Below are 16,152 nucleotides of genomic sequence, written 5' to 3' on the forward strand. Positions count from 1 at the left end.
TGTGATTTGTATTTGCACACATAAGTGCTGGGAAAAAAATTTTGAAAACTCTCTGGGAAAAATGATTTTTTTTTTTTAACCCCTTTCCATATCTTTCAAGATAACTGATTCACTGGCTAGGAAAACTGTTTAAACATGTTAGCTTTGTCTGCATATCTGCATTTTTTCCCCTGTTACAGGCTGAATGGAAAGAGTTGAACACACTCAGCTTCCATTTCCCTGTAAAACAAATGTCTGTGTTCTCAGCATTAAAAGCTTTGACTTAACTATTTTTTGCTATTCAGTATTTTGCTATTTTTGCTCTCATTTTAGAAAGCAGACATGAGAATTTTTATTAATGTGACAATTTGAGGAAGATTGTACAATTTAAGAATTTTTTTATACTGGGACTCCCAATCTCTATGTACATTAAACTGCACAACTCATTTTGAATACAGGCCTTGTCTACATTTTCTACAGTATTTTGCTTCCAGGGAAAGAGAAGAACTACAGAACAAGGTTAAGACCAGAATAAATGAACAGAAACTGGTTACAAATGCTTTGTGGCTGGAAACCAGAATAAAGTTTCTATTTATTACAGCAGTGAGTAAGCCCAAAGTACACAAACACATACATTTTTGTGTTTGTATGTATTTTGTGTGAATACATTAATATTTATTTATTTATTTATTATTAGAACCTTATAAGCTTCTGAAGGAAGTTCGTGAAAGGGTTTGTATGAATAGTCATTGTAAGAGCAAGGGACTGTACTCTCAACCTAGAAATCCTTTCTGGTCTTACATTCCTAAAACGTGATCATCTTTGGAACCCCATAACAGCTTTGTGTTTGCTGGGCTCATTTAACATGTGTCCCTGAACAGGGATAATATTTGGAAAGGTATTTCAGATTCTGAAATGCTTCTGGGGCTGGAATTGGTTTGGACCTAAAGCATCTGGACTCTTGTGATAGGTATTAATATAAAGGTCACAGATAGGAAGCAGTGCTCAAGAAATGTACTCAAAATATGCTGAGGTAAGAGCAAGCATTGGAGGCATGCAGACCTCTGGGAACATTAGTACACAGAGCCCAATATTGAGGTCTTAAACAACAGCTGTGTGACTGCCCAACCAAGAATTCTGTCCAGCTTGACAACATTAGAAAAAAATGTTTATGAAATGAGAGAAATTTTTGGTTGGCTCTGAGCAACCTGATCTAATTAAAGATGTCCCTGCTCACTTCTGGGGGGCTGGACTAGATGATCTTTAAAGGCCCCCTCCAGCCCAAAGCATTCTATAACTCTGATCATTCACTTTGTTTAAAATACCTGTTTATAAATCAAGACTTTATTTTTTGAAGAGTCTTCTAAGGCAATGGGGGATGGGTGCTACTTTCGAGACTAGAGTACACCTTCAGTAAGTTTGCAGATGACACTAAGATGGGGACTAGTGTTGATCTGCTTGAGGGTAGAAAGCTTCTACAGAGGGATCTGGGCAGGCTGAATGGATGGTTTGACATGATGGTATGAGGTTTAGCAAAACGAGATGCTAGGTCCTGCGTTCGGGTCACAACAACCCCAGGCAACACTACAGGTTTCCAGAGAGTGGCTGGAAAGATCTGCAGGTGCTGATCGACAGCCACGTGAACACGAAACAGCAGTGTACTCAGATAGCCAAGAGGGCCAACAGCATTCTGCTCTGTATCAGGAAGTGTGGCCAGCAGGAGCAGTGAAGTGATGGTGCCCCTGTACTCAGCACTGGAGAGGCTGAAGCTTGAGTACTGTGTTCAGCTTTGGGCACCACAGAAGGACAAGGAAGCTGGTGAAGGGCCTGGAGAACAAGTCTTATGGGGAGTGGCTGAAGGAGCTGGAATTGTTCAGTCTGCAGAAGAGGAGGCTGAGGGGGGACCTAATTGCTCTCTACAACTACCTGGAAGGAGATTGTTGTGAGGTGGGTGTTGGTTTCTTAAGCAGTGATAGGACAAGAGAAAATGGCCTGAAATTGTGCCAGGGGACATTTAGATTGGGTATTAGGAATCAATTATTTACTGAAAGAGTGGTGGGGCACTGGAACAAGCTGCCCGCAGAAGTCATGGAGTCACTGTCCCTGGAGGTGTTAAAAAAATGTCTGGATGTGGCACTTGGAACATGGTTTACTGGTCATCATAGTGTTGGATTGATGGTTGGACTTGGTGATCTTAGAGGTCTTTTCCAGCCTTAATGGTTCTATGATTCTAGCACAAGCTGTTCTGAAGCATTTATCCATAACCCTAATCCTGGCACTGCCAAAACCTCCTGCCATGTAAGTGGGTAGATGCTGAAAATATTACGCTGTTCCCTAGCAGGAAGATAGAGTCTGTATATTTGGCTTAGTGTATGTCACTGAGCAGATAGTGTGGATGGGGCTGCTACCTCATCAGAGTCCAGGCTACGTGAGCTGTTTGCAAGAGCCTGCTATGACTGTCACTGTCCTTGCACCTAACCTTGAAAGCTATGTTCCTTGATTTCTTGTCAGTGATAAAATATCTTTAATATTAGTCACAAAATTGAAATGATTGCTGTCATTCTACAAGTGGACTGGTATAGTGTGGGTAATGTTAGTGGTGATGGTCACCATTTCATTCTGGTGGACTAGTTATTGCAGGTTGTCACAATCTGCCATTCAGAGAGTAAATGTAGACCTTTGTAAATCTTATACAAAAAGAAATAGGACAATCTCCAAGATGGATACTCTGTATTTACCTGAAAAGCCAAATGCTCTTGTCTTTACCTTTTTTTTTTTTTTTCCTCACTGTGGTGTGGTGCAACTTTGGTGAAAAATTCTCACACTTTTCTGTTTGAGGGGTGTGTGGGACACACCAATACATTTTGATACTTCCTCTGAAGAAAAAACAGATCCTATGAACAAAAGACATACTTTGAAAATCTGCTGCTAGAATGTGGAAGAGAGGTGGCTATGTGATGATCACTACAATGACAGTATGAAACAGCATTGTGCCAGAAATTAAAAAGGGTCTTGTTAACTAGGGTTGAGGCACTGTGATGGAAATAGATAACAAGCAAGAAAGTGATTGGAGTGGAAGCCGTGTAGGATCATATTGCAAGGATAATTAGTGGATTCTGTTAATACCAGCATTGATTACCAGAGATTTTTATGTTTAAAATGCTCTGAGCTGTTTGAAGCAGGTTGCATTATTTGGCAAATCACTGAGGTCAAATCTAGCAGGGCATATGGATCAACAAGTGACCGCAGAGTGCAACCTGCTCAGGTGAGTGCCATCAATTTCCCTCTCTGCCATGCAATAACACATCAGCCAGGTAGGTCATTAAGTTTACGCCTTCCAACATTGCCTGCTACACATCTCAGTTTCAGCATTACAAACATTTTTGGCCACAGCTTGTGACACTTTACAAGTATGGCAGGCACTTCAAGGGGCCTTCTCTCTAGGGCTGCTTTGGCTCCTGAAGTAATTTTGGCTCTAGATTGTTTAAGTAGGGAATGTGTTCCCTCCTCTGCAGAACAGTTACTCTTCATGTGTGTGTGATGTAGAGGATCTGTATGGTTCTTGGCTCCTTGCAGACCATGTGTCAGACTGCAGTAATTGATTTAACCTCACTAAGCATAACGAAGAACACCTGTTTTCTCTAAGTGATATTTTTTTCTTCACACATATCACACCTATTCTCATTATTTACAGTGTATTTTTTAGACCTCACATTTAATCATGGCACAAAGGTGCAAAAGTCTCTTTTCCACAGAAAAAAAATTTAAAAAATATTTTTCATTATCTTGTTTTTGTGCGGGTTTTTGGTGGTTTTGTTTTTGTTTTGTTTTGTTTCATTTTTAAATAATTGTATCATGTTTTTGACAGCTAAATAAATGGATTTTATTAAACAGGATTATAGGCTGAGATTATTTAGTATTCCTTTTTTATTATCTAGTGTAGCCTCTGCTGGGAGCTGTGAGTTTCTTTTCTTCATTTCCAACATTGATTCTTGCATTAGATGGTTACATTGAATAATTAATATACTTCCCATGATTGATGATTTGCATGGCCTGAATATTAGGTTATCAATCATGAGCCACTTGTTTTAATGTAATCATATTGAAAACGTGTCAAAAGCTGTTTACCTAACAATGACAACAGGAGCTGTGATATTGAAGGTGCCTGATACACTACAGCAGGAAATATCCTGGTTGAACATTCATAATGCAGAGATTATGAGTTCCTCAAATTGATGTAACAAAAGCCTGGAGCCCTTTGTGAGAGTTATCAGCTCCAATAAGAAAAGCCCTTTTTTCAGCTAGAAAATCGTACTGATTTCTTTGCCTTTTATCATCTGCTTAGTGACTTTTTGAGCCTACAGTGTAAAGTAATTATGTTCTGTGCTGCACAGCATAAAGAAACTGGAAAGAAAAAAAAGTAAAGTGTATTTTGAAAGGAGAGGCACTTGCTTTATCTGTTATTACTGGAAGGAGGGAGCATTGTTAAGGTCTTGCTGTTGTTCACTTTCACTAGATTACCGTAAACATTGAAAAAGTGGATTTTGATTTTGTGAGAACCATTAAAGAATGGCACCATATTTTAATTCTGAGTATAATGCACATTTCACTTGCGGTGTACTTATTAGCACAAAGATGTTTCTGCAGACCATACCGGTTCCATTTCAATGCCCTGTTATTCTTTACCTCTGTGTGTCGGCGTGAGCTGAAATTCCCCCCCCACCAACAATAACCAGGCTAGCTCAGTCTGGAAGCAAATGAAAAGCTGTATTTACAAGCAGAGTCTAAAATCTACAGTGAAATGCAATGAATATGTACAAATATACAAAATTCACAACATTCACAAATATATACAATCAACAGAAAAAGCACAATCGATCTCCCTTTGCTTTCCCCCAAGGGGACCCTCCCAAAGGGGCCTCCCTCTCCCAGGAGCTTCCCCCCCAGACCCCCCTGGACAGAGAAGCAGAGTTAGTTAAGCAGAAAGTTGTTAACTTAGCTGCCAAGGTCAGTACGTGTTATCTTCAGCCAGAAGAGAAGAAGAAACAGCAGCCAGACAGCCCAGCAACTGCCCCCACTGCCGAACGCAGAATGTGCCGAATGCCTACTTTGTTTTGGGTAATAGTTCTTAAACATTTCTATCTATCCAATGGAAGTGTTTAGAACAATCGTTATTTTGCTTTCTTACACCCAATAGTGACTTATTTACATTCTTTCACTTTCTCTGTACTGAACTTTGCAAGGAAAAATTAAAAAGACAGTTTCAAACCATCACACTCTGCCCACTAGAATGACTCTCAAGTTCAGTTATGTGCATTCATTTCACTTTGTCTTTCCTTTTCCTGTGACAACTCAGATTAACATGGACACTATATTGAGGTTTAGCTCCACAAACTCACGCTGATCTCCCTGTCAGCAGAGCAGAATCACTCACTTAAGCAAAACTGCTTGAGGTGAAGTAGTCTAAAGCACTGGGCATTTTGACTCCAACCAGTAAAGTTTAGCTGCTTCCTTCAGCCTCTAGTTGACTTTCAGTATGAATTGTAGAGTACATGGGTTTTACAGACTCCTTTGTTCACAGAAGGTCATATGGTGATGCTTTTCCTGGCATTGGCAACACTTTACTCCTCACATCACCTTTTGGCTTTGATGGAGTCCTCAACAGTACAGCTCCTTCCAGCTCCCTGTTGCATGTGACGTTAGGCAACTTAATTGGTGGGTGTAGACCAAAATCAGATTGTTCATCAAGATTAAGAGTATGACAGTTTTGTCCAAATGTGAGAACCCTACTAGTCCTGGCTGGGGAGTAATGCCTGGCTCCTTCAAGGCATATATTCATGGAGTTCATAGTAGTGTGGTCTCTGAATAGATGTAACGGTTGCTCTGTTCCTCCAAAAAAGGAAAATGTATAGGAGCTATTTAGTCTAAAAGATACAACCCAGCAGGAGGGATAATCTCTTGAGATACCACCATGATTGAAGGCCAAATGTTTCAATTACTTAATATATGATGATATTAGCCTTGTTGTGTCTCACAGTGATTAAAACAGAGAAGAGGTATGTTCATTGTTATAGGAAAAAGGATTCCTAAAATAATTTGTAATAATAAACCCACAGAAATATGGAACTGGAGAAAGTATAGAAGGAAAAGTCCTAGTAATTTAATTCCTCTGCCAGCGCAGGATTTCAGTGTATATTTTTAGTATATTCCTAGTGTAATAGGGTTACTTAGAAACTATGACCAACCTATTGGATTTGAGTGTAACCACAGTGGTTCATGGTTTTTGGATTTCTTGTCTTAAATGTCCATACTTAGTTCAAAGCACCTCAAACAGTAGTACTTTCACAACCATGAAAAATTAAGCAAATTAATTTGATTGTAAGAAAAGCTAGGACATTTCTTACCTGCAACAAACTACATCTACTTCTATTACTTTTCATCACACTAAATAGTTCCAGAATTTTCAGCTCAGGTAAGTGGGAAAAATTGTGTTAGATTTCTCCTAATTTCTTGTTTAAAATTGTCTTCAAAATAAAGGAATAAATAAAAAGAGTATGTTCTGAATTCTCCCCCCCCATATTTATTAATGTCTTTAGTGACTATTAAAAATCTTTCCACCACCACTGAGAGAGTTTGCAATTTTTTACTATTTTTAAAGCAGAAGTAGAAGTTTAAATAACTCCAGGAAAAGCACCTTCAGAAAGACTCCCCATATCCGAGACTGACAGCGAAGGAGTTAATAAAGGTAACCCTGGAATTTCTTTCTTTCAGTGGTGACTTCTCTTTCAAACATTGATCTATTTGTTGTGCCACAGCGTCTTCTTTTGACTGCATCGTGGTAGGTATTTGCCTGCCACACATTATGTGTGAAGTAGGCTGATTGAAAAGCCCTGTACATCAAAGAAGAGCATAAAAACTACCCATCTTGTAAAGCACTGACTGTTTTATGAAGCTTTCCTGCAGGAAAAGCTGTTCTGCTTTTCAAATCGCCATTTTTGCATTTTTTTAATTAACATTTTTTTGGTCATTGCCCCAAGACCACTAGTTTTCAGTTTAGTTTCTCAGCCAGTAGTAGAATTTTCCTTGGAAAGAAGCAACATTTTATGGAAACCATCAGTAAGCTGTTTTTCTACAGAAAATATTTGAGTAGCCCTCCTCTGTGTACATAGCTATAAAAATATTAGGTCAATATGTGCTAAGTGGGCGGCACAATTGTTTCGGCACACGGCACCCATCTCTGCAAGCTGCTGCCAAAAGCAAATTACTCTAGCAAACTATTTAACATAATAGGGTGTAGCAGGTGTTGGACCATATCTTCAACACACAAAACCCAGGCAATGACTAATTTACTGGAAGGAGCAGTATAACCAAAACGTTCTTCTTCTGACCTGCAACACTTGAATCACACAGGAGAACTGATCAGCTGTCCTCCAATACAGAGCTCATATGGGCAGGATACAAATCGTTCTAAGCAACCAGAGACATATCTTATGCTGCTCTTGGAAGAGATCAAAACAGGCATGGACTTCCGAGGCGAGATGTAAAACACATCTCTCTGAACATTCCTTAATATACCACAATTACAAACAAGTACAAACAAAGTCCATTCCCTGCTGACTCTGAATGGAAAAGTGCTGGAGAGAAGAAGAAAAAAAATGTCTGTATATGTTTTCTTTATAATTTTGGAATGTATTCAGACTTCACATCAGGCAGCAGAGAGAGAGAAGCAGATGATGTCATTCTCATATGCTTCTCACACTTGGAAATAGCATGAATTTTCTCATCAGTATTGTCCACAGTGGTGACTTGACCCTGAAAGCAGGATATTTTTAGCTCTACATTTATGAACAGTGAAAGGTTATTTTGCAGGTGGAGAGATTAGGGATAATTTAGTAGAGCAAGAGGTTACTTGACCCATTGTGTTTTGTGAAGGTCTGGGTCAGTGGGAAGGCAGGCTTTCCTGATGCTTCTTCACCTGCCGCTGTATTTCCTTGAATTGCCGTGGAGCCTGCAGCACCACCTTCCCTGTGCTCTCCAGAAGACTGATCATGCATGAGGTTCCTGAAGCACGTGACAGCTACCTTACATTTGATGTCACTGGCACCAGCCTAAGGTGACAGAGTTGTCTTATTCTTGGCATCCTTGCAAATCTTGTCGCTGTTCATGGATACTCCTGATAGCTACTGTAAATGCTGTAATCACTGCAGAGGGTGTGACAGGATATTTCTGTGCTGTTTTGTTAACTTCTTCTCTGAACATCAGGAAATAAAGCTGGGTGTTGTGTGGCACTTGGCTATTTCTTTGTCAGAGGGTTTTTATATTTTTTTTTAATATTCTCTTTCATCCTTCTTCCCATTCCCTTTCCCTGTCAGGTTCTCAGTGGCAATATTAGGATGAATGTATATATCAGTTTCAAACTATGACTTTTATTTTCTCTTTTCGTAGATCTGTCCTAAAGCATAACTGAAAGCTGGGAATATTAAAAACCAAACCAACCAAACAAAAAAGCCCAAAAAACACAAAGCAAAGACCCCTTTAGCATAAGATTTTTGGCCTTGCCTGTAATGTGAACATCCACCAAAGTGAGCTATTAGGAGGCTCATTAGATGCCTCTGACTGCCACTGCCTTTGCTATTTTTGGGCCAGCTGTCATGTGCATGGGGTGATCCACTTGGCCTTGACATTCTGTGTAACATCTCAATGCCACCTTTCGCTGACTTGCACCCAGCAATGGGAGAGAGAAGTAGCCACGGCTGCCTTTATGCCACCAGGTCAAATGGCCAATTAGCAAGCATGGGCTTGGTGTGTCTGGGCGAGGGTTCAAGTGGGCAGAAGGGAACAGGGTGTGCTGAGCCATCACCTCAAAGTGCCCCACACTTCTCCATCTCCACTGCATCCCTGGGAACTGCCAGGAAGAGCATCTGAGCTGCCTCCAGCTTTAACAATATGACACATGGGAGCAGAGGTCTCCCAGGATTAATTAATGGGCATCCTGAAAACACATTCTCATTATAGCTTATAGCACTAGGGTTTTTCCTCATTTTGCAGAACATCAAACGTATTAGATAGTGTGTGGGGTGGAGGTGGGGGAGGAACAGGGAATGCAGAGGGTGCAGTCAGAGAGAAGCAATATGGACCAGGAGACTGTATCTGACCCTGTCAGAGGCTGTCACAGGACTTAATGGGGTGTTTATTTAAACTGGATTTTCTCTGGTATAACGCGGCTGACTTTGGGGGAATGAGGCTTGCTGTCGAGGGGTGTGCAGGCCCCTCAGGGAATGAAATGCCACTGATGATAAAGAGCTTGTGCTGACATCCTCTGCCATGATTTTTATTTGTTTGTAGCTGCTCATTCTTTGTTAGAGCACAGAACTGGAGAGGCACGTGTGTTTTGTTTCTCGCATGTGATTTTCCCCGCCAGTCAGCATGGCTTATGCTCAATTAATTCCATCAATATATGGTCTCCCCCAGCCTCATCTGCACTTGTGTAGTGTGACAGGCAGTTGTGAATATACCACTAGCTGTGTCCAGACAAAGGCGTGAGGAGGCTCCATGAGGGGTCTATTAACTCCACAGACAGACTGAAGACTGCAGACTTCAGCTGATGCACAGTCCCTTTGCAGGAGGGCTTTCTTATTTGGTGAAACACTTAGCAAAAGGGGTTTCCTCCCTCCTGGTGAATTAACCACCACTCAGCTGCTGGCGAGCTGCAGCACTAGGGTCTGAAGCGCGTCCCTCAAAACACCGGGATATCTGGATGTAGTTCTTCAGTGCTCAAAAGCACATATAAAACACTAGCTTCCTCCTCTGAAGAACTTGGGGTTTCATGCAGCATGATCAAGTGGTGTAGGTGATCAACTCTGGCTGAGTGTTTCGACAGAAAAGGTGCTCTGACCACGTTCTGTGCAATCAATATGATTAAGCAGTGATGACTTTCTCTGAAAGAGCACTGAAGTTCCCAGCCATCATTTCATCTTTTTATCCATAAACCAACAATGAACTAATTTTGGGGCTGTGTGATCCCCTCAGCAGAGAGGCAAGATGCTCTTCAGTGATCTTCAGGGCTCTGAAGAACAGGGAGCAAAATAAAAATGGCAGTTTTCATCAGAAAAAAATATCTTTCTGTGCATTGGGTATTTCAGACACAAGAGGCTGTACTAATTGGGGTGCAGTCTAATGACTAATCCCATTAGAGATGCTGTTTACAGATTACCCACTTGTTTGAGAGACTAGAAAGCAACATTAGAATAAAAAAAAAATTGAAAAAAAGAGAGTATTTTTTTAGAACCACTGTGACATGAGAATGTGAGAGATGTTAGTTATATTGAAACACTCTTTCAGCTGACAAGGTCACTTGTGGCAATAATCTGCTCATTAGAGGTGTAATCCATCACTCAAGTAATATCAATTTAGTGCCAGGGTTTTAATGCAGGTTGTACTAATCATTAGCGGCAGTTTGTCAACTGCATAATTCACAGGGGATTGTGGGTATGCATGATTTAGCAGGTGACCCTTGACCTCTGCTGAGTAAGAAGCCTGCCTTAGAGGCAAAATCAAGAGGGACAAAAAGCAGTGCTCACTCATGAACAATTATTATGCTTAACAGCACGACTGTCATTTTAGAGGGAAAGGGAAAAAACAGTATGTCCTGAATAATGAAGGATTAAAATTCACCTGAGACTTGGCTTCAGCTACAGTGCTGGAGTCACCACCCTCACTTAGCAGGGCAGGAGGAAGACAACACTTTCCCTTTTTTTTTTTTTTTTGTTTTGCTTTGTTTTGTTTTGTTTTGTTTTGTTTACTTAATAGCCCCTTAGCGAATATCTGAGAGAGAAAAGCCCTTCTGCCATGCAAAACACGAAGGCTGATCACAGCACTTGACTTTTTTATTCTGTCTTGAAAATGTTGGTTTACTCCCATCTCTATCCCAGATGCCAAGCACTGGGATTGACCTGTGACTGTCATAGGTGAAAAGTATTAGTTAGGAAAGTCTGCATTAGTGTCAGACAGGTAGAGGATTTTCCCTCAGGCTGTTAATTCATTTGGAGGGAAGAGGAGAATAACCTGAAGTGAATTTCTGTGCCCACCTGAAATCTACTCAGAGAGTTAAATGCATAGTTTGATTTACCAATCATTATAAATGTAGTATAGCATCATACTCTCTATTTCAACTGTTGGAAAAATCCATTTCTCTTCACATCCCACTTGGGAAGTTATTGGTATCTTGCCTTGCTGTATTGCTGCTCTGTTTTATAATAGCAATAATCCTCCTGAAATCTGGCAGCTAGGGCCAGTTAAGTGCCCTAAGCTTTACTGCAATTAAGGTACTTTTTTGCTTGCAGTAATTCAGAATTGGCTTTGACTTAAAAACTGAAATTTAACAAGTGATTTAGCCTGTAATGTGCTCTAATTGCTTTTGGTATTTTGAAAGTGGGGGTTGGGTGGGAGAAAAAAGAAAGAGGTCAAACAACTCAGTAATTTAACAGAAAAAGTGGCAAGTGAACTTGCATGTTAGGCACTTTCCAACAAGAGTTTTGTTATGCTCACCAGCCTCCTGCTTGTAAGGCTTTCTCTTTATTTTTCTGTGCTTTACCTCTATGCTCATACATTTGCTACTTGAACACTTTGAAATACCACTGGTGCTGCCAACAACAAATTTGTGTTACAGCCCCTGCTAGCTCCAAAAGAAGGGAGCAAGGGGGAAAGGTGAGAGGCAGTGGCCAGGCAAGTGGGCACAGCCACCTGGCAACAGGAGCAGCTGGATGGACAGCTGGATGGACAGACAGACAAGCCTTCTGCATGCCGACTCATCTCTTTCAGTGCCCGCTTGCCTAGGTGGCTGGGGACGGGAAGATGAGAAGTGGTGGGGGATGGCTGCGGGCAGGAGGGCTGATGCCGCTTGGCTTAATTGAGCCCACTGGGCATTGCCCTGGCCGGCGAGGGGAAGAGCTGTTCAGCTACCCGGAGGAGAGGATTTGTAGGATGAGCCAGCTGGGTGGTGGCAGCCCGTGGCCTGTGGCCACTGGAGCCACCTCCTGGCTGGTCCCCGGAGCCTTGCCCGTGACTGGGAATAAAGCAGGCTCCATGACCAGCCCCTGAGTAGGAGAAACTGGTGTCAGACTGGGAAACAATTTGCTTGCTTTTAACAGCTAGGACTGAAGTGGAGCCAGGGTTGTGGGCTGGGGCCCATATTTTATCCAAGTTTATCCAACAACCTTCCAGTTCTTTATGGGGTCACTCAGTGTCCAGTGTGCAGAAGGAAAGTTTTTGAGGAGATATTGACACCACCTAATTTGAGGGATCTGTCTCTCTGCAATACAGGATAGGATGTTCATGCAAGTGATTCTGCCCTAAATTATCTCCCTCTCTTATATGTCCACAGCCTTTGGTAGGTACATCAGAGAGTGGCTGTGGCTGCCATGCCCAGGGCAGGCTGGTTGCCCCCTGTGCCTTCTGCAGAGGTGGGATACTGTGGTGTGCTATGTTTATACGATGCATTGTGTTTCCCTGGCTGGGAAACTACCTAACAGAACTCCCATCAGTGCCATCAGTAGACCTTTAGCGCTGCTCAACTGCTCTAAGTTAGGTGTCTACTTTCACATGATCTGAATTGATAAATTTAGGTATTTGAGATGAATCACATCCAAAGTGACTTATTCAAACAAGGGAATATGTGGGAAATGAAACTTCAATGCTGGGTCAAGCCCTGATTGTAGTTCAGCCATCATTTAGTGATTCCTCTTGTCTCACATATTTAGATTGCATGGGTTCTGATACCGGAACTGTCTCCCACTGCAAAGGAGACTTCACTTCCATAACAAAAAGTAATTAAAATTCTTAGAGGATATTACATACTCAACAGTTGACATGTCAATTAAAAAAAGCTTCTAGGAAAAGAGCAATTGTCATCCAGTTGGATATAAGATGCCAAATTCCTTCTTCAGGTACATGCATACAAAGAAGGCAATGAATCCAGCCAATATTTGCCTAATGAGTTAGCATTCTCCTTTGTTGGAAGTCAAAAACCTCCACAGCTTCAGGCAATATTCTTGCTCATGGACCTGAGAACTGTAATACTCATGTCTCCTGTGGACTGGGGAGAAACAGAGGCAGATATAAGATGACATTTTGTTTGCTTAACTGTATTTTGATCAAATCTTCCATACAGCTGTAACATCTGTAGGTAAGATTTCTCTTCTTCCAACCCCCCCTTCTTTTAGTCTTTTTAACTTGAAAAGCTACTGTTAGTAGGAAATTGGGAAAAATAAACCCAACAAAACATTATACTATCATTAACATTTTGATATTTTGATACTTCAGAGGATAGCACAGTGCCCATCTGGACTGCCTTAACAACACACTTAATTGCATTATAGATGGAGAAGGGATTCAAAAGAACAAAGAATTCAAGCTATTCTATTTAAGTAGCCCATTGCTGTCATATCTAAGCATAGGAGTAGATCAGAGAATAATAAAAAAAAATCAGATTGCTAAAAGCTATGCATCCCAAATTTTGTGCACAGTTCTGCACAGAGACTAATGAAACAAGCAGAGTGGCAGGCTGGAGTATCAGCGGCAACAGATTTAGTCCCTCTGAGTGCTAATAAGGACACCAGCTTCAATGATTTCCAAACTGAGTTCTACCCACCACGGATGGGACCCACAGCATTTGCTGATGTTTCAAGCACAGCTGCTAGTCACATGGAACTACGTTTTAAAGACATATCCTAGCCTCAGGAGGCTGATCTAGTAGAGGTTTCACAGATATCTATCCACTTCATTCATACAGAGATGTCATGCCAGCAATGACACAAGTTGTTAGGTTTCTCAATACTCTGTGAACATCTGGGGAATCCTGGTGACCTGTAGGGCAAACCTAGCTTGTGGGGGATTTCTCTGTGGAGGAATTGGAAGGCACATGGCTGGTGTTCTGCAGTGCCTCCTCCTAGTTGTAGCGCAGGCTGGAGAGGTGAGTGCCAGCTGCTGTTGTCTCCAAGGTGTTGTTGGAGGCAGAGAGGCACTGAGGAGGGCATACCACTTCATAATAACAGTTTCTGCTCCTCTAAAGTAATGGCTGGGGCAGTGGGGGAAAGCTGCTTAAGCCTGCTTGCTGGGGGGAGCGGACTGAGGGATGATGGTCCTGGTTGCTGAAACAGTGCCTGGGGAAACTGTGGAGTCCCCACATCTGTATCTAAAGCACCTTGATGACTGTGGGTTTTCTTTTCCTCTATAATTCAGGTGCATTTTGGCACTGAGCATCATTAGCCTCCTTTCAAATTACACTCCTAACATTACTAGTAAGGAGCTGCTGTCTTTGCTGGAGGGATGCCAATTAGCAATGATCTGCACTACTTGAAACTGAAGACAAGTGAGTTCACAAGACAGGAGCTATCATTTCCCAGTGTTTGCATACAGAGTTGTGTGAATTTGCTGAATGGCTAAGGACACAGAAGGTAGCCCAGATGCTGATTCTGCCCCCATGGTCTCTCCTTGAGAGTAATATCTCCCTGGGGGACCTTGAGCTATGCAAACAACTGCAGCCAGCGAAATCATGTGACAGAGATGGGAACAGATTATGTTCGTGTCTGGTCTTGCTTAAACAGGCCTAACTTCACATCATTGTGGGACTAGCAGTATCCAGACTCTCAAGTACACTTCAGCCCAAACTGATCTCCCAGAGAGGCACCTCCCATAGGAAAGTGCCAGATGATCTCCCTGCTGCCCATGTGGAGCACCTGGGGATATCTGAGATGCATGAAGGTAGCGGAATCATCTGCACAGACCAGTTCAGCCCAGCATGTGTAGGACACAGACCCTACCTGCTGGCAGCTGTGTCTTGCCCTGCAGCTCCACCAGTGCTGGAGTTGGGAAATTGCAACAAAGGGTTTAGTGTCCATGCTATAAGGTCCACAAGCCCAGGATCTTGTCTAGGTTCAATAGTGTCCCTCTGTGTGTCTTTGTCAACTTTAAACTTCTTGATCAGATTGAAGTTTTCATTATTTTGATTTCTCTGGTTTTATCTTCCTGATTTTACTTCTCTTTCTACTTGGGTTCTTTTTTGGCTACTGATTTATTTTGAAATGTCTCATTTCTAATCATATTTCCTTTATATGTCTTGTTTGTTAGTTTGTGGGTATTTTGTTTTGTTGTTGTTGTTTAGTTGGTTTCGGTTTGTTGTGTTGGTTTTTTACGGGTTTCTTGGTCGGGGTTTTGTGGTGCTTTTTTTCTCAGGACCTATCTTTCAAATAACTGTTGTTGCTGCCTCTAAAGACGATCCAATACTATCAGGTGCAGAAGATTCTAGATATCTAGATCTTGAAGATATCTAGATCTCTTGCTAGCAAAACTGGATATATCAGATAGCAAGTCTGTATGCTGAACTGGAACGTTATAAATGGCTGTGTACATTCAAAAAACAAGTAATCTGTCTCATTACAACTGACATATGCAAACAGTTAATCTTTGAAGCTTCAGTAACTGATCCCTGTTAAACTCCAAGTAGCAGATGACACTTAGAGTCTGCTAAAGAAAAAATGCTAGTCTTCTTTTTTTCCTACCACTGCTTTTAGTATTTGCTTAGTATCATTAATATAAACACACATTGAAACCAACACAACTGAAGTTAACAGAACAACTCCAGATTTACATCAGTGTAAATGAGAGCAAAACTTGATCCCTCACATGTAATTTATCTTTAATTCTGGTTTAAATCTCTCTCATCTTGCTGAATAAAAACTGATGTTCTTCTCACACGCAATCTGTACACCATTCATTAGTGTCTTTTCTGTTTGGAAGAAAGATTGGAGCCTGTGGTAATGAAAGCTCAAATCCTGGGGAGCAGTACACATGGTATTTTGTTTTAACTAAATGCTGTATTGATATTCTCATGAGTGGCTTTGCATTACTTGAACATTTATGAGTAGCTTGAACTAATAAATCTCTAATTAGCACTAATTACTAATTAGGTTATTGATTCCTCTGACTGTGGACTCCTCACTGGTTTTATTCATAAGCAGAAAGTTATTTTTAAAATTATTGTAGGTATATACCCAAACGGAGCTTATTCATGCCGTAGAAGGGAGCAGAGCAGCAGGCTTTGGGCAGCCTGTTTGTCAGAGCAACACTTGGACTTATTCAGACTGGGTTGGTACACTGAGGGGCCTCAGGTTCTCA

Source organism: Indicator indicator, chromosome 1 (assembly GCF_027791375.1).
Source record: "Indicator indicator isolate 239-I01 chromosome 1, UM_Iind_1.1, whole genome shotgun sequence".
Classification (NCBI taxonomy): domain Eukaryota; kingdom Metazoa; phylum Chordata; class Aves; order Piciformes; family Indicatoridae; genus Indicator; species Indicator indicator.